The 27,673-nt window shown below is 46.4% G+C and overlaps 1 protein-coding gene across 1 annotated transcript in view; it reads left to right on the top strand.

The window, feature by feature from the left end:
- RASGEF1B (RasGEF domain family member 1B) overlaps positions 1–27,673 on the top strand; it is a 257,156-nt gene that overhangs the window by 5,664 nt on the left and 223,819 nt on the right. The window lies entirely within an intron of this gene.

Here is a 27,673-nt window from a genome sequence, read left to right as displayed (position 1 = left end):
CTTTGGATACATGGTTTTCCCATGTATACATTCTCTAACAATATTTCTCTAACAATTTTCCATATTTCCCCCCTCCTCCCCGGACCTCCCTCATATTCCCATTTTGTTTTATTTCCACATTACTCACCCTGCGTGTTGTTTCCCCAATTTTCCCCAATACATATAATCTTACTTTTTGTTATATACCATTGTGTTTGTTTATTCAAACCCTGCCAGTGAGTCCAATTATGTTATTTCTTCATATATGTTGTAAATGGTTCCCATTCTCTTTTAAAGTCTTTGTTATCCTTTCCATGTATTTTATCACTTAATTTTGCCAGTTCTGCATATTCCATTAGTTTTCCTTGCCATTGTTCTTTCATTGGTATTTCTTCTGTCTTCCAAGCTTGTGCTAATATAATTCTTGCCGCTGTTGTTGAATACATAAAAAATTTCAAATTTTCTTTTTTTTAAAATCTTGATCTAAAATTCCTAGGAGGAATGCTTCTGGCTTCTTAACCAAAGTCTTTGTAAACATTTTTTTTCAATTCATTATATATCATTTCCCATTTCCCAATTTCTAACTCTTTTGCATTCCCACCACATATGATAAAATGTACCATCTTTTTCTTTACATTTCCAGCAGGTTTTAGATCCAGTACTGCAAATTTTGAGATATGTACAGTCTTGTGACTCTGACGTCCGAGAGGAAGACTGAGCTGGTGTGTGTGTTCATTTTCAAGCACAATGCCAAGTGCTGGCTTTAAAAGCTTAGGACCCAGGAATCCTGAATCACATATCCCTAATTCATTCAACATGTAAAGTAAAGTGGGTGGTAGAAATTCAAGGAACATTTAAAGCACCTCCCAAGAATCTTGGGAACTGTAGTTTGAGGGTGTTGGGAATTATAGCCCTGTGAAAAGTGAACTATAGCTCCCAGGATTTCGAGGGGTGGGTGGGATCATATGTGTTTTAAATTTATGGTGTCTGTGTAGCCATTGTGAATAGAGATGGATATTTTCAGTCATAGCACCTTTTCATGGAAGTCTGTCCCCAGAAAAGTTTGCCTGACATCGTCTGTTTTCACTTTTAAGAGAGAAAAAAGACGGTGGTTTTATTTTCATTTGTCTACCAGCGAGGGCCAAACTTGGCCCTCCAGCTGTTTTGGGACTACAAACTCCCATCATCCCTAGCTAACAGGACCAGTGGTCAGGGATGATGGGAATTGTAGTCCCAAAACAGCTGGAGGGCCAAGTTTGGTCATCACTGCCCTACGCCATTTGATGTGTGTTCATTTATGCAGGACTTGTTAAGTGTCTGCCAAATTTGCCTGTTACGTCTTATTGTGTTTTTTTTTCTTTCCCTCTTTTGTAAGATGCTCTCTGAGTGGTGGTTGAAGAACTGCCAATAAATGTTTTAATAAAGGGACCCCTGACCATTAGGTCCAATCGTGGCCGACTCTGGGGTTGCGGCGCTCATCTCGCTTTATTGGCCGAGGGAGCCGGCGTACAGCTTCCGGGTCATGTGGCCAGCATGACTAAGCCGCTTCTGGTGAACCAGAGCAGTGCATAGAAACACCGTTTACCTTCTCTCTGGAGTGGTACCTATTTATCTACTTGCACTTTGACGTGCTTTCAAACTGCTAGGTTGGCAGGAACAGGGACCGAGCAACGGGAGCTCACCCTGTCGCGGGGATTCGAACCGCCGACCTTCTGATTGGCAAGTCCTAGGCTCTGTGGTTTAACCTACAGTGCCACCCACGTCCCAATGTTTTCATAAATATATGCAAATAAATAAACTAACCAGGGATGGTGCCTCCAATTTTGGAGAAAGGGGAAGCCTTTGGCATGATGTTGCCTAGGAGCTCAACCTGAAACTAAAGCTTGAGTAACGGGTGTTTCATAGGATATTAGAATCATATAATTATAGTTGGAGTCAGAGGTCGATTTAGGGCAGTGTGACCAGTTCTGCCGCACTGGGCGCCGAGCCTAGTGGGCAGCGGCATAGCGTGGGTTGTCAGCACCCGGGGCAAGGCAAGTAATTTGCGCCCCTAACCCCTAACCTGCCGCCGCTGCCAGCTTCTTCTTGCTGCTGCCTGGGCTGGGGTATTTACGGTAAGGTAGCCATGGCGGCGGCAGCGGGTCCATGTCAGGTGATCTGAGGCAAGTTGCTGGCGCTGCCGCCCAAACGATGCCACTTGCCCGGAGGAGGAGGGCAGAGAGGCGAGGAAAATGCAACATGGCCCAGCAGCTGCAGCAGCAGTGGCGGCGGCGGGGCTGTGAGGAGGGGCTGCCTGGCGCGCCCTCCGCGGCCCTGACGTGCGGGGACCGCGGCGAGCGCTGAGAGCCGCTGCCTGCCGGACGCCTTCAGCCCGGATGCGCGCACAGCTCGTCGGTTCCGCGAGACATGGGGCTCTGCTACAGCCTGCGCCCGAGGCTCTTTGGCGACTCCGGAGGCGGCGAGCGTGCCCCCCCCAGATGTTGCGCCCGGTGCGGCCGGCCCCCCCTGCACTCCTGTGCTACGCCACTGCTAGTGGGAGTCACAGGGCTATGCAACTATGACATAGTGAATTGAGCAGAACCGAAGGTGAGAGGCAGGGTCGTGTGCTGAATTTTGGCCTAGCACAGGGTGTTGCTGAAATTTGAAACACCAAAGACAGCCCTTTTGGAGTCCAGCAACCTCTGGAGAGTCACAGGGTTCCCCATGGCTGCTGTAGATGGAGAAAGTCCTTCAATGGTCACCAGTATACTGGCAGATTCCCCTAATCTCCTATTGGGAAACCCAATAGGCACACAGAGGGGCTTATGGGTGCTTAGGAGTAGGAGATATATTCTGTTTTTCAGGGGCCTGGAACCCGTCTTCATCTGTTGAATTTATGCCTTGAACGCAGCCCTCAAAGAAACAGGAATCCCACTGAGAAGCAGAAAAGCCTAAGCTCCTGCAGAATAATGGACTCTTTGATGAATCACTTTGGGTTTCTAGGTGTCCTATATATAGAGCTTTCAGCAGTGAATAAAGAGAAGGGACTATTGCGGCATCCATGTAATGGTTTAATTTATTGACAGCCACTCAGATTCCTTCCCCGAACCTCAAGCCGAAGGCCTCTGATGGAAATGGACTAATTAAAACTATGCATAGCTTTACACGCCGCCCAGTTTGCCGTGAATAAAGTTCAATCTCAATAGCAGGGGCTTTAATAAAGGATTCATTAATCTCACTGCAAATATAGGCAGCCAGTGGAAATAGCTGAGCAGCAATAATCCCACTTGCAGGGGAAATCCATTGCAAAACTATCGTGGATTTCCAGGAGGGAGAAGAAGGGCTGGGGAAAGCTTCATGGCATACAAACTAGTCTCTGGGATTGGATGTAGGGCGAGGGGTTGTAGCTCAGCCGCAGAGGACATGCTTTGAGTGTAGAAGGGGCCAGCAAGGAGTTTCTCCAGGAGAGCCTGACTTTGATACAACAGAGCGTGTGTGCCTGTGTGCTGCTGGTATAAATGGGGAAGCAGCGTGAGGGCTGGGGGGGGGCATTTAACTATTTGCCTCCCTGCTGTTTTCCCCAATCTAAATTGCCCCACTCAAGCTTCTACTTTGGTCCGCAGGGGAGAAAATATAGGTCCCCGTGTATCACACCTGTATTTTCCCACCACGGAGCAAAAAAGCAGGGATGCGGGGTGAATTTAAATTGGGAAAGTAGAAACAGAGGAAACAAATTTATACAGTGATACCTTGGGTTACAGACGCTTCAGGTTACAGACTCCGTTAACCCAGAAATAGTACCTCGGGTTAAGAACTTTGCTTCAGGATGAGAACAGAAATCGGGCTCCGGCAGCACAGCAGCAGTGGGAGGCCCCATTAGCTAAAGTGGTACCTCAGGTTAAGAACAGTTTCAAGTTAAGAACGGACCTCCAGAACGAATTAAGTTCTTAACCCGAGGTAGCACTGTATGTCCCTAGCTCACACTACCTGGAGGATTAAATTTGCAATGACCTCACCTCCACATTTAGGGAAATAAAAATGAGGAATTAAACACGGGTTTCTTGGTGTAAGATGTAGTTTGGCCCTAACGCCCCAGGTCCGGTTCCTGGCACCTCCAATAAATAAGGCCATCTACATACTGGACATTTAAAACACCTGGCTTCTCCCAAAGAATCTTGTCACTTACCCTGCAGAGTGCTATTAATTCCCAGCACCCGTTGCGAACTACAACTCCCAGGATTATTTAGGGGTGGGAAGGTGGCTTAAAGGTGTGGTGTGCATGCAGCCTAGGATCTCAGTTAGGTCCCCATTCCTGAGCCTCACATCTTTTGCATCACACCCCAGTTCCCCTGCCCCTTCTCCCCTTTTTATTTTAAAGAAATGCTTTGCTTAAGGCAAATCATCTGAGTTTTCTTTGAGCCAACAGCTGCATTCACCCGAAGATCTGGATATCATCGCATCTAGTTTGATACTGGGTGACCTTGGCAATAGTAGGTTTGCGCTGAAAGAGTGGTTCAAGCTGCCCTGCAGAAGCCCCTGACCAATTTCTCATTTGGCCCATGCTTTTGCATTGAAATCCTGCGCCTTTTTATTTGCAACTTATTCCTGAGCAAGCCTCCCTCAGTTAACATTGCCTTTGAAAGAAGGCTTGGTGGGGAGAGAGAAAAAAGAGTGAAATGATCATTGTTTGCTGGTGTTCTTAAGATGAAGCATTGCACTGTGAACCCCTGTGGAGACGAAACACTTCTTTCCTCTGGGGGGGTTTAGATGACAATATTAATAACAAGCCCTGAGGCTAGATAGATCAGCCTCGAAAAGATCCCTGAAGTGACAGGCAGGAACAGAGAGAGCTTTGCATCTATAGCAGAGCATATGGCTTGCATGTCAAAGTGCAGGTTCAGTCTTTTGCATCCTGCATCAAGAAATCCCGGGTACCAAGGCGGATGAGTGGGGATTCCCATGGCGATGTAGTTACTTTTGACTCCGGTATCATATTTAGCTTGTGAAGTCCACATGTTGTTTATTCGAGAGAGAAAGGTGAAGTTTCTTTCCTCATTATACTTCTACCCCACTTCTTCTCAAAGGGGCTTTGAGCAGATTGCGTACTTCTCCAAACTAGCAAATTTCTCAGAGTCATCTTTGCTTAGCGTCAGACTACAGTGGTACCTTGGTTCTCAAACGCCTTGGTATTCAGACAACTTGGAACCCGAACACTGCAAACCTGGAAGTAAGTGTTGTGGTTTGCGAATGTTTTTCGGAAGCCAAACATGCTCCGTTTTGAGTGTTATGCTTCTGTTTTGAGTGCCACACTTCCGTTTTGAGTGTTACGCTTTTGTTTTGAGTGTTACCCTGAGGTCTGTCTGTTTTTGCTATTTATTTTGCATCCTTGTGGCTCTTTTTTTTCATTTTTGTGACTGTGTGGAACCCAGTTCAGCTACTGATAGACTGATTGTGTGACTGCAGTACACTGTTTATTGCTTTCATTTTATGGATCAGTGGTCTTGTTAGATAGTAAAATTCATGTTCAATTGCTGTTTTAGGGGTTGTTTTTAAAAGTCTGGAACGGATTAATCCATTTTGCATTACTTTCTATGGGAAAGCGCGCCTTGGTTTTGGAACGCTTTGGTTTTGGAATGGACTTCTGGAACGGATTAAGCTTGAAAACCAAGGTACCACTGTATTCCTTTAGTACAGGGGTGGGGGATGTTGTTGGATTACAACTCCCATCAGCCTTGGCCATGATGGCTGGGGCTAGTGGAAGTCCAGTAACATCAGGAGGGCCAAAGTTCCCTAGCCCCACTCCAGTATCACTAATAAGTGGGATCTGCAACAGAACCTCACCGCTGGAAGTGCTTGTGTGCAGGGAGTCAGCCATGCCCCCATAACTTCTTCCAGGACCTGCTCCGAGTTTGCATCCAGGCACAGGATGGGGAATGTGTGGCCCTCTATATGCTGTTGAACTCTCATCAGCCCCATCCAGTATGGTCAGGTGATGGCCTTCATAGGGTCCAACTCCTAGGGGCCGAGGGGTCTTTGCCCCCTCCCCAATAAAATATTTGAGAGGGCGCCCCCACAAGAGTTGCCATTCAAATGGCATGCATGTACCATGTCATGTGATTGATTATGCACGGTGGGGCTTACCTGCCCCCCAATATTTTGTTCAAGTTGGCACCCCTGTTGGTCTCTGTGGTCCATCAACAGGTTCCTCATCGCTGATCTAGGCTTTCCTGCTTGAAGAGGGTGTCTCTCCCACATTTGAAAACAGCAGAAGCAATACAGAGATGAGGATGGAAATAATAATAATAATAATAATAATAATAATAATAATAATAATAACAACAACAACAATAATAATAATAATAATAATAATAATAATAATAATAATTTATTTATACCCCACCCATCTGGCTGGGCTTCCCCAGCCACTCTGGGCGGCTTCCAAAAAAACATTAAAATACAGTAATACATCAAACATTAAAAGCTTCCCTAAACAGGGCTGCCTTCAGATGTCTTCTAAAAGTCTGGTAGTTGTTGTTCTTTTTGACATCTGGTGGGAGGGCGTTCCACAGGGCGAGTGCCACTACCGAGAAGGCCCTCTGCCTGGTTGCCTGTAACTTAAACAGCAGGACATCACAAAGATGCAAAAACTCAGTTTAAGGCTCTAATTCGATGCACACTTTCCAGAGAGTAAGCTGGGACTTCTGAGTAAAGATGCATATGCTGCAAGTCCCTCTCTCACATTTCGACTGGATGCAAGTCTCTAATGCAGGCATCTCCAACCTTTGGCCCTCCAGATGTTTTGGACTACAATTCCCATCATCCCTGACCACTGGTCCTGTTAGCTGGGGATCATGGGAGTTGTAGGCCAAAACATCTGGAGGGCCAAAGGTTGGGGATGCCTGCTCTAATGTGCATGCATAATCAAACCACATTCCCTCCACCCCTTGAAAGCCGAAGAAAATGTGTATTTGGGGTTTGTTGTTTCCGCATCTTAGCATGTGTGGATTCCGCTCCTTGAAAAGGAGAGGGGAAGTACGGTTCAGGCCCAGAAAGATAATCTGCTGAATCTAATTTCTGGGTTGCTGGAGAATTCTCTATCTTCATTAACATCCTCTTCTTGACATTTGTGCTGAGCCCAGCTTTCAACATCCAGAAGAAGAAACAAACTGCAAGCCCACCACTCACCAATTCACTCTGCCCCTCTGCCCGTTAGATTTTTTATGATGTCAATTTTTCACTTGAATCAGCTAAAAGGGACTTGAAGAACATAATCTCTTAATCTTAATTGTTTAATCATTTATAGGTTGCTTTTTGGAATAACTGGTTTTTTTTAAAAAAAATGACTTACAGCAAGTTCCAAGCACAAACAGCCCTACTAGAATATCGGTAGCAGTCCCGCTCCCCTCTTCAGACTATATTCTTTCATAGGGGTGCCCCAGAGGAAGAATAGATTTGCCTCTTCTTAGGATACGACATTCAACAGGAAGCAATGGACACATGAACCGGTAAATGAAAAATCTCATTTATCTTGCCCTTGCTTTTACTGTAGCACAGGTTGCTGTCCGTGGTGCTGCAATTGTCTGATTTGGGATCAGTATTCAGTCCGGTGATATTTGTAAGTTTCAGGGCAGGCAGAGTGAAAATGACTGCTGATGTTTGGTTTAACCTTCAGAGGGCGGGTGAGTTTGAGTGGTTACCTATTAGAACAAAATCAAAACAGCTATACCTCCGCTGCACTGTTTCCTTAACCAAGGCAGTACTTATCAATTTTCATCCCTTAGTTCAGCTTCTTGGTCTCTTCCTTGCCCCTCCTGGTTACTTCCTGTGCACTCTGGCACTTTCCAGTGTTTTGGATCTCTTAAAGTGTTCCATCTCTTTTTATTTCTTGCAATTCTTCACCTCCAAATTTTCAAGCTTCTGACTCCACAACCTTTCGGCTTATCCAAGGTCCGTATAGTAAAAGCTATGGTTTTCCCAGTAGTGATGTATGGAAGTGAAAGCTGGACTATAAAGAAGGCTGATCACCGAAGAATTGATGCTTTTGAATTATGGTGTTGGAGGAGACTCTTGAGAGAAGATCAAACCTCTCCATTCTGAAGGAAATCAGCCCTGAGTGCTCACTGGAAGGACAGATCGTGAAGCTGAGGCTCCAGTACTTTGGCCACCTCATGAGAAGAGAAGACTCCCTGGAAATGACCCTGATGTTGGGAAAGATTCAGGACACAAGGAGAAGGGGACGACAGAGGACGAGATGGCTGGACAGTGTTCTCAAAGCTACCAGCATGAGTTTGACCAAACTGTGGGAGGTAGTGGAAGACAGAAGTGCCTGGTGTGCTCTGGTCCATGGGGTCACAAAGAGTTGGACACGACTAAACGACTAAACAGCAACATATTGATGTATGTACAGTGGTACCTCGGGTTACATACGCTTCAGGTTACAGACTTCGCTAACCCAGAAATAGTGCTTCAGGTTAAGAACTTTGCTTCAGGATGAGAACAGAAATCGTGCTCCGGAGGCGCGGCGGCAGCAGGAGGCCCCATTAGCTAAAGTGGTGCTTCAGGTTAAGAACAGTTTCAGGTTAAGTATGGACCTCCGGAACGAATTAAGTTCTTAGCCTGAGGTACCACTGTACAATATTTTGACTTCTTCTCCACTTTCAGTGAATCAGGAGGAGAGACTTTGATAAGTTTCTATTTCCCCTTAATTGCAACCCCCCCCACAACACCTATGAAAAAACATGAGCAAAACCTCTGTGCCTAAACTTTTGACCTTCCTGTGACCATCATCCTGAACAAAACATCCCCATGTACTTTTAACCTTCCTGTGAATTTTTGGCCCTCCTGTGTACAACAGCCTTCAAACCAAAACCACAAGTTCTGTTCCTTTGCCACATGAAATATGATAAATTGTTTGTTTGTGTGTGTGTGTGCAGGGAGACACAGCAAAGATGTATAAAATTACGAAGAAGGTGGAAAAAAATTGAATGAGTTCATCCAGTTAAATCCAATGGAAGTAGATTAAGGAGAAACAAATGGAAGTAGTTCCCCTCTAATACAGATATAACATAAGGAGTTCATGGACACAAAATCTGATACTGTACTGGCCACTTGGTTAGATGGCTTTAACATTATCTTTAAAAGTAGCAAATGATGTGTCACAGGCTATTGACCATAATAGTGCAAAATGGAAACTCGGCAGTCAAAGGTAGTTTATCTCTGAATATCCAATGCTGGGAAGGTGCTGGCTATCTATACTGTGACATTTCTGGAACATTCAGGCAGTATATACACCATACATTTAAATAGCACCACCCCAAATTCTGGGAACTGTAGTTTTCCCCTCTCAGAGCTACAGTTCCCAGAATGCTTGACAAATTGCCATTCCCTGGATTCTTTGGGTGAAGGAGGGGGAAAGTGTTTTAAATCTCCCCCCAGACCACTTCAAAACTGCTAAAGGTGGACCACTTAATATCTTTTCAGCCTGTTGTAGCAATTGTAGTTTGCACTGCTAGATGCTGCATGATTTTCAATTGTATTTTTATTGCTTCTTTTATTTCTCATATACTGTATTCGTTGTATCATGGTATGAATTCCATGGAGGTCAAATTGCAGTACAATAAAACACAGTACATAAGAAATGAAAGAAGCTATAAAAATACAATTAATAATCAATATCAATATTGGATGCAATGGAGGTGTTGTCTCCCATCTTTAGCTGCAAATTCACAGAACACCTGATTGAATCTTGCAGACCACTTGTGGTCCACAGCTTGGGAACCCCTGCATTAAATGTTTGTGGTGTATGCACCTTGGTTGGAGGTAAAGGTAAAGGGACCCCTGACAATTAAGTCCAGTCACGAATGACTCTGGGGTTGCGGCGCTCATCTCGCTTTACAGGCCGAGAGAGCCGGTGTTTGTCTGCTTCCGCAGACAGTTTTTCTGGGTCATGTGGCCAGTATGACTAAACTGCTTCTGGTGAAACAAGGGCAGCACATGGAATCACCATTTACCTTCCCGTCGGAGTGGTACCTATTTATCTACTTGCACTGTGTGCTTTCAAACTGCTAGGTTGGCAGGAGCTGGGACCGAACAACAGGAGCTCACCCTGTTGCAGGGATTCGAACTGCCAACCTTTTGATCGGCAAGCCCAAGCGGCACAGTGGTTTAACCCACATCGCCACCCGCATCCCATTGGTTGGGGGTAAAGGGAAGTAGTTCTCATGTCCTTAAATGGTGAAGTGGGACTTGTAGATTTTGCCCATGGTCGTACTTTTAGAGCCACTTATACATCTTTCCCCCAATTGCTATTAAAATGATGATCCTGTTCTCAGTATGACACAACTGAGCAGAGTCTAGACACAATTGCAGCAAGTTCTTGCTTATTTGTGTAGGAATTTGTTTGAGGGTGGAGTTCCTTTAGGGGCTGGAAATTTTTTTAATGAGCTCTCTAATTAGGCTTTTGATGGAATCCCTTAATTGATGTTTGCTCAGTTTGTGAGCTCTTTGGCTATTTAATTAATGCCTGTTTATTCCAGCAATGTTTGATAAGTACAGGCGCACAAATGTTATGAATAAAACACGGAGTCTCATGAGCTCTGGGCTTCCTAATTTTGCCAAACCCCTCCGCTTGAAATGAAATCTGGTGGAAGCAACGCAGCTCAGAGAGTGTGAGTGGTGAGCCGGGAAGTCATGATCTTGAAGGATGGGCTTAGCAAGTGGCTACCCCTCAGCCACCGATCCTCAAAAGGGGATAGGTAAAGAAAAAGCGACCCCTGACCGTTAGGTCCAGTTGTGACCGACTCTGGGTTTGCGACGCTCATCTCGCTTTACTGGCTGAGGGAGCCGGCATACAGCTTCCGGGTCATGTGGCCAGCAGGACTAAGCCGCTTCTGGCGAACCAGAGCAGCACACGGAAACACGTTTACCTTCCCGCCGGAGCGGTACCTATTTATCTACCGTACTTGCACTTTGACGTGCTTTCGAACTGCTAGGTTGGCAGGATCAAAAGGGGATACTTTGTGTGAATACTTTGGTAATGCCTGTGAAGAATGCTCAGGCATGTTTTCCATATAAATGCTACCATCGCTCTTAAATTTGAGCAGAATGAAGCCAGGCAGGTCATAAGCAGAGAGGAGGGACGTTGTAGGGAGATTCTTAAGATTTCTTATGCAAGCCAGCAGAGGATCATGCCGAAAGGGGTTAAAGCCCTTAATGAGGGGCTGAGGAGCATCTTTTCCAGTCCAGACGTTGTGAACAACTTTCCAAGATCCACATGCCAGTTGTGGCTGTGTATAGAGGCAAAACCTGCTCACCCGCTCTGAGTCCCCACAGCTAATTCTCCCCTAGCCTCCTTGCTGGCCAAGTAGGACCAATTCAACCAGCTAGCCCTAGGGATTATCTAATTGATTTTTGATTTTTATTGTTATTCATGTTTTTATACTGTATTTTATGCTGCTTTTAAAGTGTTTAAAATTTGTTGTTAGCCGCCCTGAGCCCGGTTTTTGAACCGGGAAGGGCGGGGTATAAATAAAAAATTATTATTATTTATTATTATTATTAAAAGGAGTGGAACAGTGTGACTCCTACCTCTGCACAGCAGGCTACGTTCCAGGGCACATGAAGTCAGAAATTTCTATAAACATACGCGGTGGCGCTGTGGTCTAAAAACCACAGAGCCTAGCCTAGCAGTTCAAAGCACGTCAAAGTGCAAGTAGATAAATTGGTACTGCTCCGGCAGGAAGGTAAACGGCGTTTCCAAGCACTGCTCTGGTTTGCCAGAAGCGGCTTAGTCATGCTGGCCACATGACCTGGAAGCTGTTGAGCGCCACAACCCCAGAGTCGTCCGCGACTGGACCTAATGGTCAGGGATCCCTTTACACCCCACATAAACACATCTCTTCATCCATCCATCCCAGCTAGGGAATATCATTAAAGTGTGCAGGGCTCCGCAATGTGTTTAGTTCAGGCACATCCATCCATTGCAGCTGGACAAGATTTTGGGTGTCTCGCAATGTATTGAGATGTTCTACATGGCGTTCTTCAGCTCACTGTCCCTACCCCCCCCTCACTTTTGTGCTAACAGCATGCCAGGCTCTGAGACAAGACTGGATGTCAAGTTGATTCAGTGACAGCAGGGGGGGGGAAGTGGGGGAAAGAAAATATCTCCTATAAATCTGCTCCTGATAAATTTTGATAACATAACCTGGAGGTTCTTGGAAAGGAGATAGAGACATAATTGGCGCAACGGCCGCTGGCAGACTTTTTTTTTTTTTGCTTTTCACCCATGGTTGGAAATGAAATACTGTCACAATCTTCAATAAATGAGATGGGAGGGAAGCACATTGCAGGTCAAGGGAAAAGGGCAGGAGGAATTGGTCGGGACATCCGTGCAGGAAATAAATTGCATCCAGTCTTTGAAAAGCTGCCCGATATTGAACCTGAATTGTTTTTAAGTCTCTCTTTCCTATCTGACTGGACAAGTTGATAGCTCGGTATATTAAAGGACAAGACCTGACAAAGGACTGAAATGTTAATAAACGGCTCCGCAATCAGCACTGGAAGAGAAATCTTGATACAACTCAAAAGTTGGTTGTGTTTTGATGGCTCAGTGCAAGGCTGCCATGTATTATTTAAAAATGGAATCAAAGTCGACAAAAAAAACCCCAATTCTCTATGCCAGTTTTAATAAGACGCAACACTGCATTTCAGTCTGCTTTTTTACTCTTACTCTTTTCAAAGTTGGCATCATTAAATAGGTTTTTATAAAATAAATGCTTCTCGAAAGTTTTTAAGGGCTCATCCACATGTCTGCTTGCTCTGCTGCTCCCCCCCCCGCCAGGAAAAAAACCCTCTTTACTGCTGCAAATGTAAATCAAGTTGTGGGTTTCTCTGATTCAGCAGTAAAGAGCAGGTTTTCCCAGGAAAAATGGTGGTGCAAAGGCAAAACCAGTTGCATCCATGCCTGGAAAGCACAGAACAAATGGAAAACCTCTTTGAGCATTGCTTCCCAGGTGTTGTTAAGTATAACTAGTTTAATTCATACTGAAAATGGGAATGTCTGTGTATTGCCTACCCTCCAACATTCTCCAGTGAAAATAGGTACATCCCATTAAACAACAACAGTAATAATTTTACTATATATACCTTGCCCATTTGACTGGGTTGCCCCAGCCACTCTGGGTGGCTTCCATCATATATAAAAACATAATAAATTGGGGGTTGGATTACTCAATACAGTGGTACCTCGGGTTAAGTACTTAATTCGTTCCGGAGGTCCGTACTTAACCTGAAACTGTTCTTAACCTGAAGCACCACTTTGGCTAATGGGGCCTCCTGCTGCTGCCGGGCCGCTGGAGCACAGTTTCTGTTCTCATCCTGAAGCAAAGTTCTTAACCTGAAGCACTATTTCTGGGTTAGCGGAGTCTGTAACCTGAAGCGTATGTAACCTGAAGCGTATGTAACCCAAGGTACCACTGTACTGGATAACTCAATACCTGCCAGCATTTCTCCCATGAAAATAGGGACGTCTTAAGGAAAAGTGGGACATATCAGAGGATTATCCCATTTTAGATTTACATTTGCACCCCATCGTGAGCAGCTTGGGTGAAGGGCATTGTGGGAGATGAAGGCATGCTTTTAGGAGTCGAGTTAAGGGGCTTTAAAATTGCACAAGGTGATTTTATCTAGGTGTTTTGTAACCATAAACGATTCAGATGCATCAATCTGCCAGGCTTTTCAAACACTAGAATTTGTGTGTCTGAAGGTTTTATTGAAATGAAGTGTCACGCTGCTGGTGGAATAGATTTGGCTGCCCAAGCCATTGTGGCAGGTTGTGTGGTTGCCTCTCTGAGAAGCGCTACGCAGATTCCTCTGCAATCTTCGCAGCACCTCTCCCAGGGCACCTGGCATTCAGAGGCTTAGCAAGATGTTTTATTAAAAAAGAGAGAGAGGCTGAATTAATAAGCTTCTGGCCACAGGAAACCTGGAGTCAAACAATCCATTCTTCCTGACTCCTCTTGGGAAGCTGGCAGCCTGATCTTAACTGGGGGCACAATTCCATCAAAGTTAAGCACTGTTAAACCTTGTTAAGTTCAAGGCGAGGAACTGAAGAACTGTGCAACTATTCCATGAAATCAGTTGCCTTCAAAACGCTTCACTGTGGCCCGTGTTTTTTCAGAACTGCCATAGAAATATTCAGGGCTTTTTTCCCCAGCCAAAACTCAGTTCAGGTAGACACTATGGCAAAATATAAGTGTGGATAATCTCTCAGACCAGTGATCCATCTACCTGAGAATTATCTACACTGACTTATCTCTTGTATCAGCCTCTACAGCCACGTCAGGTGCTGTAACTCATGAACAATTTGACTTCACCCCTGAAGGTGTACTTTTCCATTGTCTCCAGAGACAGACAGATGCCACCACCAGCAAAAATCCTAACTGACTGCAAGCAGGGCTTTTTCCCACTCAGCCTGAACTCACTGGAACTGAGTTCTGGCACCTCTCAGCTGGGCGCCATTGCCTTTCTAAGAGAACGAGGGAGGTGTTCATAGAATCATAGAATCATAGAGTTGGAAGAGACCACAAGGGCCATCGAGTCCAACCCCCTGCCAAGCAGGAAACACCATCAGAGCACTCCTGACATATGGTTGTCAAGCCTCTGCTTAAAGACCTCCAAAGAAGGAGACTCCACCACACTCCTTGGCAGCAAATTCCAGTGTTCATGGTGAGTTTTGGCACCTCTTTTTCCGGAAAAGTAGCACCAACTCCAAGTGACTCTCCAGGATTTCAGGCCAACATGGAGATGCCAGGGGGTTTTCTGCATGCAACGCAGATGCTCTACTGCTGAGCTATGGGCTTTCTTCCACTGCCATAAGGAAGCTGGGGCCGTTGTCCCTGCAAACATGCTTAGAATTGCCTACCAAAGTAGGCTCCAGAACTCTCCTGTAGACAAGGATGCCAGGAATTCTATCCTAAGGACTGCAGATTCAGCAGCTGGAATATCTAAAGCAGGGGTCAGCAACCTTTTTCAGCCGTGGACCGGTCCACCCCCCTCAGACCTTGTGGGGGGGCCGGACTATATTTTGAAAAATAAATAAATGAACAAATTCCTATGCTCCACAAATAACCCAGAGATGCATTTTAAATAAAAGGACACATTCTACTCATGTAAAAACACCAGGCAGGCCCCACAAATAACCCAGAGATGCATTTTAAATAAAAGCGAACATTCTACTCATGTAAAAACACGCTGATTCCCGGACTGTCCACAGGCTGGATTGAGAAGGCAATTGGGCCGCATCCGGCCCCCGGGCCTTAGATTGCCTATCCCTGATTGAAAACATCCCCCTTTCTCTCCTCATCAAGTCAATTTCCCTCTTCTTTGTGGGGGCTGGCAATTTCTTCACAGCATCACAACCTATCCCAGAGCCCTAGGTGCGATGTGCCAATTTTCCTTTTCTGGAAGGAATGATCTGACTTCTTCCCCTTCTGCCTACCACCATCTGCACCGATTCTCCCGCTCTGTTCCATTAACCTAAAAAACTTCATGGCTCTCTTGGCATCAAACCCTCTCTGCATATATTAGAGGCATTTCAATATTTTTGTTGCTGCTCCGTCTTGACAGCCTGTGTTATCCTGACCTTACAGTGAACTTCCCAGTAGCTCTAATCCTCTGCTTTGATTCTTAATGTTTAATACATTTTTAAAAACATGCACACACATTAGCCTGCTTTATCCAGAAGGAGAGTGGAAGTCCCTGGCTTTTGATTTGTAATGTGCATTGAAGTGTCAGACAGAGCAATTTGGTTCCCTGTGGTGAGCTGGAGCAACAACCCAGATACAGCTCTTGGACAGCTTGCTCTTCCTGAAATGTGAAGAGTTGAAGAAATCCACTCAGCCCTCCTTTCTGCTCTCTTTTGGCAGCGTCTTGTCATGGACTGGCTGGAGGTACCAACTGGGGAACCCCAAAGGTAACCCCCAAGGGAAGAAGACTCAGAGGCAGAAGGATTGGTGGTGGGATGATGACGAGCAGTCAGAGGGAGAACAGGGAGCAAACTGGTATTGGAAGCTGAAAAGGAAACAGGGTTTAGTGAGCAGGAAGAGTCTGTGGCAGAGAGCAGTCCAGAACCAGAACCAGAAGTGGAGGCTGAAGAGGAGGGGAGCCAAGAGGCAGAGATGAGACAGGTTGGTGAGGAATCTAGGATGTCTCCTCCTCCTGCGATACACAGCTCGCCTCCCCTCTGGTCTCCCAGAACCCAAAGAGGTATGAAAAGAGTGGAGCAAAGGCAGGCAAGATGAAGGATTGCTTGGGAAGGAACCCGGGGAGGAGGAGACTTAGAGGGCTGTGGGAAGGCCTTCAGTCCTTGCAACTGCCTCATTGGGGCAAGATCTACTGGGAAGTGTTGCTGTGCTCACGAGGCCTGGCCTCCTGAGCCATTTTGTTTTTTTAAAAAATAGAGTCAATGCTTTTTTCCTTTAAAAAAATGTTTAGGGGTACTCTCATTTTGACTCAAGAAAATCACCATTTTGTAGTTCAAATCGGGAAAAATAAACACTGCCCCTCAATGAGGCCAAACTTTCATCAGTAAAACACTACACATCCACATTCCACACTCCTTCACACATTAAACGCTCACTTCTGTCTGAGACTCAGGAAAGGAAGCCGCCATCGGAGGTGGTAATAACGAAACTGACCAATCACCGTGCTAGATTCCAGCTCCTACTTCACACATTAAATGCCCGCTTCCGCCTGAGACACAGAAAACACCGGGAAAGGAAAGGAAGCCGCCATCGGGGTAGCAACGGAACTGACAATTCACTGTGCTACAGAAGAAACTAATGTTTTAAACATTTTTAGTTTCTTCTCCCGTTAGCTTCACAAAATGTTTAGGGGTATGCATACCCTGCCACCTTCCCAAAGCACTGAACTTATCTGGCACTGTGTGAGCTATTGCTGACCTGTTCCTGACACCTGCCCTAACACTTCTTCACTTTGTCCTACACCTGCATCATTTACAGAAGGATTGTAGCTCTGTAGTAGAGAACCTGCTTTTGCATGCAGAAGGTCTCAAGTTTAATCCCCGGCATCTCCAGGTAGGACTTGGAAATGAACCCTGTCTGAAATCCTGGAGAGCTGCTGGCAGTCAGTGTAAACAATACATTGGTATCTCGGGTTAAGATTTTTCAAAGTTCCACAGCCAAATCTTCTGAATTCATGTTTGGTTCACTCGGCAATTTCAGGAACTGCTTTCAGGTGTACAGTGGTACCTCGAGTTAAGTACTTAATTCGTTCCGGAGGTCCGTTCTTAACCTGAAACTGTTCTTAACCTGAAGCACCACTTTAGCTAATGGGGCCTCCTGCTGCCGCCGCACCGCCAGAGCACGATTTCTGTTCTCATCCTGAAGCAAAGTTCTTAACCCGAGGTGATATTTCTGGGTTAGCGGAGTCTGTAACCTGAAACGTCTGTAACCTGAGGAACCACTGTACTGAGCTAGATGGTGCAGTAGTCTATCATACATTACCCAAGACACCCCATGCTCTAAGGCAGCAAACGTTAAGTAGTAGATTGGGGGGCTGCCCACCCTTTGGGGCCAGTTGACACAGCTATAATTTTGAGAAAGTGTTGTGGGTGCCAGCCATAAAATGGCTACCATGGAGGTGTAGTCAAAACACTGTAATGGGTATTTACTGAAATCTTTTGCAGGTGTCATAGGAGGTACTGTAGGGCCCAGTGGTGCCCACGGGCACTGTGTTGGTGACTATTGCAGTAGATTAATCAACTATACCTTTAGTTGATTAATTGGTTGGGAGTCTATTTAATCAGCAAGGCAGATGTTGGTGTTCAGACAGCAAGCTTTAGTTTTGTAATAGCAATTCCTCAAATGTTGGCAAGATCCATTCAAAAGCGAAACCAGTTAGGAGAAGATCCATGTTTGTCCCGTGTGTTGAAAGAGACAAGTGAAAGGGAATTAGCACTAAAGCTGTTTCCTTTCTTATTCTTTTCTGTTCCTTTTTTATTTTGAAAGTGCCGCAGACTTGACAGAGAAGAATGAGGGGGTGAATAATTAGATCTTTAGCTGCGACATTATGTTCAATACAACCCCCCCTGGTTCACTCGGCTGCCTTCTGTACAAATGTACAGAAAAGCCTTTTTTTAAAAAAAAAAAATGAAATGAGAAAGCTTTGTTATTGTAATGATGGGTTGTGCATCTGGTGGGTTTTCAGCTTTAAAGCACTTTGCAAATTCTGATAGGGCTGATATTTTGTTCCATAACACAGTTGCCTCCATGCACAGCCTAATTGTGTGGGGAGCCGAGGCTATCTAGGTCACGCATCCCATCAGTACAGGGATTTCCGCTTGTGCAATGGGACTTCCACCCTCTCTCCACCCCCTGCACGCATCCTGCACCCTCCCCAGATCTGTTCTGTAGGGTTGGGGCAAATCTGCCTAGAACAGGTTTAGGGAATGCACAGGGAACCAAAGAGGGTAGTTTAGGGTTGCCACACAGAAGAGTGAAAAAGAGAACACATTTGTAGGTGGGGAGGGGGGGGATAGAAAAAATAGCAGTATTAGTGTGTGTGCAGTAAAATAAAAAAGGTGTACAGTGGACGCTTGGGTTGTGAATGTGATCTGTGCAGGAGGCACGTTTGCAACTTGCAGCCTTCGCAACGCTGGTGGCAATTCGGTGCTTCTGCGCATGCGCAAAGCATGATTTAGCGCTTCTGCGCATATGCGACCACCCAAAAACCGGAAGTAACCCGTTCCGATACTTTCGGGTTTTGGTGGGTCCGTAACCCCCCCAAAAAACACGCAACCTGAAGCGACTGTAACCCAAGGTATGACTGTATTGAAATATTTAATAATGGTAATAAAAATGAAAATAAAAGTAAAAAAAATCAAAAATGGGGGCGATAATTTAGAGATGTCAGTGAAAGTAGAGTAGAAAGAGAAGGGGAGATATAGTTAAAAGAAGAAGGGGATTGCGCACCCTCCGAGAAAAGGAAGAAAAGAAAATGACAAAAAATACAAAAACAAACCTATTATTATTATTATTATTATTATTATTATTATTATTATTATTACCCTACACATCTGACTGGGTACCTACCCAGCCACTCTGGGCAGCTTGCAATATATAAAAAACAGAATAAAACACTGCACATTAAAATAAGATTACCAGATTTTTTTCAATGAATCCGGGGACACTTTTCAACTTCAGTCGGAATGGATGGATTTTGTCAGGGGACTGATTTGTAAATATGGGAACTGTCCCCGGGAAACAGGGATGTCTGATAACCTTACATTAACAAGATTCCCTATACAGGGCTGTCTTCATATGTCTTCTGAAGGTTGAATAGTTACTTATCTCCTTGGCTGGGGGGGTCACATAACTCCAAACTCTCCAATATTTATCAGATGAAATAAATATAAATTTAAGAACCACAGAAAGAGGAGGAAGGAAGTCGAGTTTTGAAATGTTAAAACGACTGTAAAACTATTGGAATTCATATAAATGAAAATTACAAATAATTTAAAAACAAAACAAAAAACATTTCTCCAATGAAAATAGGGGCAGATAGTGCCGTGGTCTAAACCACAGAGCCTAGGACTTGCCGATCAGAAGGTCGGTGGTTCGAATCCCCGTGACAGGGTGAGCTCCCGTTGCTCAGTCCCTGCTCCTGCCAACCTAGCAGTTTGAAAGCATGTCAAAGTGCAAGTAGATAGATAGGTACCACTCTGGCGGGAAGGTAAATGGCGTTTCTGTGTGCTGCTCTGGTTCGCCAGAAGTGGCTTAGTCATGCAGGCCACATGACCCAGAAGCTGTACACCGGCTCCCTCGGCCAATAAAGCGAGATGGCCACGACTGGACCTAATGGTCAGGGGTCCCTTTAAGGAAAAGTGGGACATTCTGGGATCAAACCAGAAACCGGGAGGACTTCTGTAAATCCGGCACTGTCCCTGGAAAATAGGGACATTAGGAGGCTCTGCAACCATAATCTGTCAAGGAATCCCAAAGTCTCTTGGAAAACAGTTTTAAAGCCCCCACTAGGAGATCAGGCCTAACAAGCTGATTGCCGCACCAGAGATAGGTCACTGCTCTCCACCTGCTCCAACATTGGGCTTGAGCGACAGGTAGCCACAAAGAGCTGTTGCCCTGAAGGGGATGCCTTGCATTTGCTGCCTGAGCAGTTTCTTTGCAAATCAATTTATTACCCCGCTTCCTCCTCATCCGCTGCAACTCAACAGCCAGAGCCTTTGACCCAGAAGTGCTCAATCAATCAGCTGCTTAACTGCTACTGCCAGTGACCTTTTGCTTTGAAATAAATAAATAAATAAAAAATCAAATATGGATAGATGTGCATGCTGGAGCTAAGGAAAATGTCAAAATTGTGTGTGTGTGTGTGTGTGTGTGTGTGTGTGTGTGTGGATGGTGTATATGGAAGTGAAGACTGGCAATAAAATAAAATGTTGTCTTGTCTCCTTCCACCAGTGGAAGTCTCTGCTGAATCTCAGTTCCCTCTGCAAATCATAGAATTGTAACAACAACAACAACAACAACAACAACAATTTATTATTTATACCCTGCCCATCTGACTGGGTTTCCCCAGCCACTCTGGGCGGCTTCCAACAGAATATTAAAATACAATAACCTATTAAACATTAAAAGCGTCCCTAAACAGGGCTGTCTTCAGATGTCTTCTAAAAGTCTGATAGTTGTTTTTCTCTTTGACATCTGGTGGGAGGGCGTTCCACAGGGCGGGTGCCACTACCGAGAAGGCCCTCTGCCTGGCTCCCTGTAACTTGGCTTCTCGCAGCAAGGGAACCTCCGGAAGGCCCTCGGAGTTGGACCTCAGTGTCCAGGCAGAACGATGGGGGTGGAGACGCTCCTTCAGGTATACTGGACCGAAGTAGGAAGGGACCCCAAGGGCTGTCTAGTCCAACTCCGTACAATGCAGGTATCACAGATACAGTGGTACCTCAGGTTACATATGCTTCAGGTTACAGACTCTGCTAACTCAGAAATTGTACCTCGGGTTAAGAACTTTGCTTCAGGCTGAGAACAGAAATCGTGCTCTAGTGGCGTGGCAGCAGCAAGAGGCCCCATTAGCTAAAGTGGTACCTCAGGTTAAGAACAGTTTCAGGTTAAGAACAGACCTCCAGAATGAATTAAGTTCTTAACCCTCCTTGTGTCCTCCTTGTCATGAGACAAAGGTTCTTGAGAGCAGAGGCAGTAAGGCCTACAAGACCTACACAATCATTCAAGACTGCAAATTGTAAACTGTAAACTGTTAAGTCACTGTGACTCATGATTTGAGTGAAGACTCATTCTCCCTATAAAAGTAACCAGCCTCTCTGTGGGCCTCACTCTGTGTCAGTGCCTGTGTGTCTCAGCCAGTGTGTGTGTTGTGTTGTTGCAGACAGAGGGGCTCCAGGACTCTAGTAAATCACTAAGACTGTGCCTCTGTGAAGAGTCAGATAGCTGCTATGAGCACTCTGTGTACACTCTTTAACTATGCTGTTTCTGAACAAGTTTATTTTCTTCAGTAAAACTTTTATTCTGTTTATTCTGTTTATGTAGAAGACACTCTGCTTGATTAATTTACCGGTGTGTGACACTCCTCAATCCACACCCCTTCCCACCAGCCCTGCTTTGCACCCTCCTCATGTGCTTTTGTGTGGCTGGAAAGTTATTGAACTCTGATAATGACCGCTCCCCGCTTAAAACGGGGGGCGCCCTTTGCGTGGACGCGTGCAGCCCTGGATCTGGAGTGGCCCCATCAGCATAGGCTTTGCCTTCCCTCAGGTGGGATACCTGGAGGTCCCCGCCTACCCCAGTGAGTTGTCCAATCCCACCTGGGGGAAGCGTTGCCAGGGAAACCAGGCCAGGTAGGGGGAGGGATTACCTGCCCACACAATAGAGGGTGGATCTTACCTGGTAATCCTCACTTGGCTCCAGAGCTTCTCCCACCCTACCCACCCTCAGTTAATGTCTTCTTTTGCAGGTTAACTTTTCTTCATAGGTTTTGCAGGTTAACCTTTCTCCACAGGTATGCGGGCGCTGCTACGATAAGGTCGCTGTTAAAGGGCCGGAAAGGAATTTCCCTGCATTGGCAGGTTTCGCCTTTCCCGTAGCAAAACGTCACAACTTTGGCGGTATCAGGCCTTGGGCGGAATCCTTTAGTCCATCTTCCTCTTTGCGGCGGCGATACCAGGGTTCCCCCTTAAAGGGGTTTCTGAAGGGAGGCTTTGACCGTACGCCGAAAGGTCGTCATTGCTCTCCCAGCGGCGGCAGCGTAACGGGGGCTGCTATCTCTGCTTGAACATATGTTCTCCAGAGCCGGCCCATCCCCCCCCCACACACTGGATAACCCTGATGCTCCCTAGGTCCCCGGCTGGGGACTGGGGAGGGAGAACGCCCAATGCCTGAGCCAAGGTCTACCCACATTTGAAATTTAATAAAGTTGTGGCCAATTTAATCCCATAGCACGTTGTCTGGAGTCGTTATTCCACATGACGGGGGGGACCACTCGGGATCTGGGGACTCCGCCTGTCCACGCAATGCATTTGCTTGCTTGGAGGGAGTGATGTAGGCCCTGTGTGTGCAGCGACAAACCTCTGGAATATAGCCTGCTGAACAAAGGTTAAGATCCACGGTCCGTTGCCCCACCCACCACAGGTAAACAGTCCAGGGAAAGCTGCCCATGATGGAATGCTGAAAAACCTCCCTCCACCTCCGCAACCATGTATCGTTGCAGTGCACTTGCAATATTGTGATGGGACACGGGTGGCGCTGTAGTCTAAACCACTGAGCCTCTTTGCTGATCAGAAGGTCGACGGTTTGATTCCTCATGACGGGGTGAGCTCCCGTTGCTCGGTCCCAGCTCCTGCCAACCTAGCAATTTGAAAGCACACCAGTGCAAGTAGATAAATAGGTACCACTGTGGCAGGAAGGTAAGTGGCCTTTCCATGCGCTCTGGCTTCCGTCACAGTACTCCATTGCGCCAGAAGCGGTTTAGTCACAAGACCCAGAAAGCTGTCTGTGGACAAACGCCAGCTCTCTCGACTTGAAAGTGAGATGAGCGCCGCAACCTCATAATCACCTTTGACTGGACTTAACTGTCCAGAGGTCCTTTACCGTTACTTTTTTACTTGCAATATTCGCCAGTTATTCTCTCTGTTTGCATAACTGTGAAAACCTATTTTTGCCGGGATATTTCTGAGCAGGTCATGATCACCATGAGGCAGGAGAGGCAATCTCTTTCCAGCATGGAATGGTTCCAACTGGTTTGTTCAGCTGCCAGACTGGGAAATAGGATCATCTGGTGCAGCTAACAGGATAAGATTATGGCAGAAATTTAGCATTACAGTAACCTAATTGTGAATGGTCAAAGTGGCTTATTTTCAATTGGCAAGATGCACTTAAATCATTTTACCTAGCAGATGGAAAGCATGGATGGATGAATCTGTCAACTGTGATCTCTCTCTGTCACTCATTTTTTTCCCATCCTTTGTGCCCAGTTCTTAACATTTATGCAGCAGTTTGTGAATTTTCCTTTAGAGTCCTCATCAGTGAATTTCTCCTTTTAGCTGCACCTGAAGTTTCCCAAACCCTACCCCTGATAAGTCCAGGGAAAGGTGGGTGGGTGTGGTTTGCCCAAAATGGCCTGGTGGGCTGGATTAGGCCCACAGTCCACAGGTTCCTTTGTCTACAGTGATGGAAAGGCACTTTCTGGGGCTTCAGCTAGGGATCTTACCTGTAGAAACCAGGGACCGGATCACTGAGCTACCAGTGCGGGCTCATCCAGATTAGTCCTTGGTCCCATGACTGATGCCCAACACAACACAAATTCTCATCTCCCCCACCCACTTCCCTGTCGCTTGATATTTTCACCACTGACCCAGAGGTGACAGGAGCATATGGACTTTATTGGGAAACTAATTAAAGTGCCATCAATACCCATTAGATACCCTTGCACTTTGGGATGGTAATTTGAAAGGACCTACGGGCACTCATAATGTGATAAATGCTCCGAGTGTTACAGGGGAACCAACAATCATTATTTTTCATTGATAAAACCTATGCCGCTGCCCGTTGAAACCTTTGGACCCTTTGGAAATGTCAGCTCCGAGGAACACTTCATCAGTGAGCCACTTAATTTTTGTCACAGAATCCTATTAGCGCACTGAGCTGGCATCGAGTAATGGCTAAGAAAGCAAGCTCTGGAGCAAGAAGTCCCCTGATTCAAATCTCACTTCTGCACACTCTGATTGTGGCTTCAGGCTAGTTGCTCTGGCTCAGTTGAAATGTAATGAGAAACCATGGTTTGCTAGGGCTTGCATGCTCCCCTTCCCTTCAGTGGCGGAGGAAGGGGGGTGTGGTAGGTGTGGACCACCCTGGGTGTCACCACTGAAGGGGGGGGGTGACAAAATGCTGGGCGGCACTCACTGCGGGGGCTGCGGCGTGCCCAAGCCACGTGTTGCCCTGCCCAAACTGTCCACCCACTGCCTCCCCCTCAGCTGTAGGGCGGCTCAGTGTGAGGAGGCAGGCAGACTCTGGAGGCCCCATGGTGCACCCTGCCCCTATGGGTGGCTCACCTCGCCCTGCCCCTATGGGTGCCGCGCCTCACCCCTAGGTGTGCTGTCCCAGGTGCCAAAGCATCTTCCTCCGCCACTGCTTTCCTTATCCCCCTATTTCACACTTGAAAGGAGAAGATAAACTCTTAAACCAGGCTTCCTCAACCTCGGCCCTCCAGATGTTTTGAGACTACAGTTCCCACCACCCCTGACCTCTGGTTCTGCTAGCTATGGATCATGGGAGTTGTAGGCCAAAAACATCTGGAGGGCCGAGTTTGAGGAAGCCTGTCTTAAACCTCCACTTTTAAACAAACCACAGTTTCCTGTGACATCCAAACTTGAGGAATTGTGGTCGATTTAAACAAGGGTTGGGAACCTTTTCGACCATTTAGGGCAACATTCCTCAGGTGTAGTCCATTCTGGCAACATAACAGTGGTTGAGACTGGATCGGAAAGCGGGTGGAGGCAAAGCAAAGAGGCTCAATTTGTTACAAATCTTTCCTTTCTGTCTGTGGCGGCTTTGCCAGGAAGTACTGCCAAGAGCACTCCTATCTCTCCTTTTCTTCCTTACCTAAAGTTTTAATGTGTTTTAAATAATTGAAATGACAATTCATTAGTTCAGCCCCAGCCTTTCCCCAGACGCGCCAGAGAAATTCATTAGGGCTTGCTGATGCTCGTCTTGTTAACTCTGCCAGATGTTTTCCAGTTCATGAAGTGGGATTGAGAGGAGACCACAGGGGAAAGAGTGGGGAAAGGGGAGATTAATGGATAGGCAGGCCCTTTGTTGCTGGAATGAATGGGTCACACACAATCCAGGCAGCAATCTCCTCTGCTGGAACACACAGGTAAGGTAAAGGTAAAGGAACCCCTGACCATTAGGTCCAGTCATGACCGACTCTGGGGTTGTGGCGCTCATCTCGCTTTATTGGCTGAGGGAGCCGGCGTACAGCTTCCGGGTCATGTGGCCAGCATGACTAAGCCGCTTCTGGCGAACCAGAGCAGCACATGGAAACGCTGTTTACCTTCCCGCTGGAGCAGTACCTATTTATCTACTTGCACTTTGACGTGCTTTAGAACTGCTAGGCTGGCAGGAGCAGGGACCGAGCAACGGGAGCTCACCCCATCACGGGGATTCAAACCGCCGACCTTCTGATCGGCAAGTCCTAGGCTCTGTGGTTTAACCCACAGCGCCACCCGCATCCCTAGAACACACAGGTAGCATCTGATAATTCTGTTTGATTATCTAGGACAAGGTTGAAGAGCCTTGGAGCCTCCAGATGTTAAACTCCAAATCCCATCAGCCTCAGCTGGCTTGGCCAGGGGCCAAGGATGATGGTAGCCCAGCACATCTGGAGAACCATGGGATCCCAATTCCTGGGCCAGGAAACTGGTTTTTATCCAGTGGGCCAACACACACAAGTGGTTTGTGCGCTGACCAAGGTTGCGTCACATTAGCGGCATTCTCACTATTTCATGTTGGCTTCTTTTTAAACAGGAGAGAGGCAGGAATAGAAGGAGAAGGGGAACCCCCTGCCTGCCTGTGTTTGCAGTATAGAAATGGATGGACCAGTGGTCTGACTCAGGAATAAAATACAGCTCTAAAATACATCAGAGCTGAGGAGCAGTCACTGGTCATGGCACATGGCTGTGTAGTTCTGGCAGTGAAAAACAGGACCTTCAAGTTAGCTTTTTTGGAAATGATACGAGTTAAAAGGAAGGTTGAGATTCACAGGAATCTGAATGCCCAGGGCAACACCCTGTACTCCCATAGAATCGCTGTTGACGCATAGACCTTATTTAGCTTTCAAATCTAAGTTTATTGAATATGTTATTGTCTAATGAGGCTTGAGAACTGGTAGGCCGGCGTATTGCACCCTAGTAATAATGTGTGACTGAACACCACTGAAAGGTAAGGTAAAGGATCCCTGGACGATTAAGTCCAGTCAAAGGCGACTATGGGGTTGTGGCGCTCATCTCGTTTTCAGGTCAAGGGAGCTGGCGTTTGTCCGGGTCATGTGGCCAGCAGGACTAAACTGCTTCTGGTGCAACAGAACACCATGATGGAAACCAGAGCTCACGGAAACACCATTTACTTTCCTTCCCTCCTATTTATCTACTTGCACTGGTATACTTTTGAACTGCTAGGTTGGCAGGAGCTGGGACAGAGCAATGGGAGCTCACCCCGTAGTAGCGATTCGAACTGCCGACCTTCTGATCGGCAAGCCCAAGAGGCTCAGTGGTTTGGACCACAGTGCCACTCACTTTTAGTGAGCACCACTAAAGCCGGTAGGTTGTGGTGGTTAAAATCTTGGACTAGGACCTGGGAGAGCAGGTTTCAAATCTCAACATGGCCATGAAGCTCCCTGGTTGACCTTGAAGCAGTCACTGCCTCTGAGCCATACCCCCCTCAACATTTTGGGAGAGCAACTTGGGGCACCCCTCCATCCCACTGTCCCCATCACTCACCTGTCCACCCATTCACCCCTCCGTCCTCCTATCTTTGCCTGCTGTCCTCCTCCTCAGCCTCAGAAGACACTCTGCTGCCTGACATAGGCTAGCAGAAGGCTGCACTAGCCTGCGTGGCATTGGGAGATTCTGTGTCAACCGTCGTGGCCTCCACCTCCTCTGGCAGTGGCATTGCCCCAGACGTACCTCCAGAAGCCAGCTGGTGTGGCCAGAGCACAGGAGCCAAAATTTCACATCTCGAATTTGGATCAGAAGCCCGGGCAGCTTCTGTCAGTCCTGCTAAAAATTGGACAATGGAGGATATGCTTACCTACCTCACAGGGTTGTTGTGAGGCTACAAATGGGGAGGGGGAGAACCATGTGCACCTTGAGCTCTCCGGAGGAACGGTGAGCTATAAATGTAATAAATAAGTAAATACCCTTTGGAACTTGTTCAAATGCTTTCCTTTCTGCTGGATGTCAGTTCAATTCTTCAGCAAATAAAACTGCATCCAGTGTGGAGCAGTCTCTTCATTTATTTATTGGCCTGATGTTGGTTTCCTTAACATTTGTTACATCTACAAACACTTTGCGGCAACCTTAAAATTTATCTTGGTTAATGGGATACTATCTTAAAGCTCAGCAGACTGTCGGGCATCTCTAAGGAAAGTGAGGGCTGGTGTGTTTGTGCAC

Source organism: Podarcis cretensis (assembly GCF_951804945.1).
Source record: "Podarcis cretensis genome assembly, chromosome: 9".
Taxonomy (NCBI): domain Eukaryota; kingdom Metazoa; phylum Chordata; class Lepidosauria; order Squamata; family Lacertidae; genus Podarcis; species Podarcis cretensis.
The sequence above is the reverse complement of the archived record's forward strand: the minus strand, read 5'-3'. Positions and strand labels throughout refer to the sequence as shown.